Source organism: Sinocyclocheilus grahami, unplaced genomic scaffold (genome assembly GCF_001515645.1).
Source record: "Sinocyclocheilus grahami isolate Dianchi unplaced genomic scaffold, SAMN03320097.WGS_v1.1 scaffold3868.1, whole genome shotgun sequence".
Classification (NCBI taxonomy): domain Eukaryota; kingdom Metazoa; phylum Chordata; class Actinopteri; order Cypriniformes; family Cyprinidae; genus Sinocyclocheilus; species Sinocyclocheilus grahami.
The window spans coordinates 14,590-17,028 of record NW_015508912.1 but is presented as its reverse complement, the minus strand read 5'-3'; the positions used below and the strand labels follow the sequence as shown (position 1 = coordinate 17,028).

The 2,439-nt window shown below is 41.6% G+C and overlaps 1 long non-coding RNA gene across 1 annotated transcript in view; it reads right to left on the bottom strand.

Annotated features, from left to right (window-relative positions):
* Positions 1-923: 923 nt before the first annotated feature.
* The window catches only part of LOC107576525 (uncharacterized), a 4,620-nt gene continuing 3,104 nt past the window's right edge, over positions 924-2,439 (bottom strand). Inside the window, exon 3 of the long non-coding RNA XR_001608068.1 lies at positions 924-958. This is a non-coding gene — a long non-coding RNA (uncharacterized lncRNA). The remainder of the gene's footprint in view (positions 959-2,439) is intronic.

Genomic DNA, 2,439 nt, shown 5'->3' with positions numbered 1-2,439 from the left:
GATAAATCCCCTGTGATGTTTGTACTGGCTACTGTATACAGGCCAATTGAAACACCCAAAACTGTACATGGCATCATCACGAAGACGAACTATATGTTTATACGTGAAATTCCGGAGGGGATGTCGGATGGTGTCGCATGAGGATGTAATGACATGCACCATTAATCGAACTATGTACTGCAACATGTAAAACGGGAACATGAAAAAAATATTCTGAAAGCAACTCTTGTAAACACACAATCATAATATTGGCTTATTTAGAATAAGGTAAATAATTAGATTACTGATGTCCATGTAAACATAGTAAATGAATTCAATGATGAACTGCCTTTAACTGAAAATTGAGTGTTTACTATTGTCCTTTTGCATTGACACACTATTTTCCTATTTTGATACTGTAAAGCTGCTCTGACACAATCTGTATTGTTAAAAGCGCTATATAAATAAAGATGACTTGGCTGGTTGCATTGGTGGTCAAACTTGTACTAAAGAATGGGCTTGAATGGGCATTCATCAGTTTGAACTAAAATTCCCCAAACACGTTCACCTGTATGATCTTGATCGCATTCTGAATTTGCAAGTCTTAAATGCAGCCAAAAATAATTTGAGAAACTTGAATGATTACTTTACCTTCCAAGTATTCTGTTCTTCTGTCATGTGACCCATGCAACAAAAGTTCACAAGTGACCACTTCTCCATATTTAGCTCCCAAGCTTGCTATTTATAGGTGGAGTGCTGAGCAATTGGTGTTTCTTAATCTGGAACAATCTTGTAGTAAAGTAACGTTTGTAACTAGCTTTTTGTATTAAATACTCCCTTTGTTCTCTCTCTGCAGTCAGTCTGTGAGATGGCCACAGTCAGTTGGTTGGTGCATCAATTTCTGTTCACCCGCAAGGCACTTTCATCCTGGATGCTACTGAGGAGTCTGGTTCTGCGAACGCTACCTTGAGCCAGGATGCTGCTTCTGATAAATGTTTCAGTCCCTTTCTATTTACATGTTGATATTAACCGTGATCTTGTGTAACCAAATAAAAATCTGTTTTTCAATGGCTTGTCTTCTGTTCAGTTTGTACTTTTTCAGTGTTTCTTGTAGAGGTAGTTTAATGCTTCCTCTTAAAAACTTATTTACACTAGTCAACATTTGAAGTGGATCAAAACATTTCATCAAAGTTGTCCTAAAACCAAAATGTGTTCTTGTCTTAGGACAACTTTGAACTTTTTTTGATCCAATTCAAATGTTGACTACTGTATTTTCCTCTCTCTGGAAAAGCAACGTTTTGTTTCTCTGGAGGTGTGTTTATTAGTCAGTCAACTTCTTTATTTTTATTTTTTGGGGCAATTTATTGATGCTTCTATTACAGGTGCATCTCAATAAATTAGAATGTCGTGGAAAAGTTCATTTATTTCAGTAATTCAACTCAAATTGTGAAACTTGTGTATTAAATAAATTCAATGCACAGAGACTGAAGTAGTTTAAGTACTGAGGCTGTCACTCTAGAGCACGCTCACAAGATGGCAGCGACAGCGGAGCACACTCACAAGATGGTGGACACAACAGCATCTAGTCAAGTCACGGTTGATCATCATGAGTCAGGTCCAGTAACAGTTTATTATCATGAGTCTAGTCAAGTCACAGCTGATAGTCATGAGTCTAGTCAAGTCACAGTTGATCGTCATGAGTCAAGTCAAGTTACAATTCATTATCATGAGTCAAGTCTAGTCACAGCTGTTCTTCTTGAGTTCAGTCAAGCCACAGCTAATCTTCCTGAGTTGAGTCTAGTCACAGTTGATCGTCATGAGTCAAAGCGAGTCACAGTTTACTATCCCGAGTCTGGTCAAGTCACAGCTGATATTTATGAGTCTAGTCAAGCCACAGCTGATAGTCATGTGTCGAGTCTAGTCACAGTTGATCGTCATGAGTCAAAGCGAGTCACAGTTTACTATCCCGAGTCTGGTCAAGTCACAGCTGATATTTATGAGTCTAGCACCGCTGGTATCCCCAAACCCACTCACTCTAACCCTTCTATTCATGAACTCATTCCCCTGTCTGCAGCACTTCCCATATGGGGGGTTGCTTTATGATGTATCTGGGCCACGTACTCCACCGCCGATTTGCTAGAAGCACCAGCACCGGCTACAACATCTCCAGAGGTGGCGGCTTATGCTGCAGAACCTCCCGAGGTAGCGGTGTCCACTGCTGTGCTCCCAGAGGCCATGGTGTCCACTGTAGTTTCTTCGGAGGTGGCGGCACAGGCTGCAGAACCTCCCAAGATGGCGACACTTGCCTCAGTTCCTTGCATGGTGGTAGCGCCCAGCAACGCACTCTCTGTCTGTTCTGTTCTGGCCAAGGAGGCCGCCGATGAACTCTCTGCCTGTCCTGTTCTGGCCAAGGAGGCCGCCTATGAACTCTCTGTCTGTTCTGTTCCAGCCAAGGAGGCC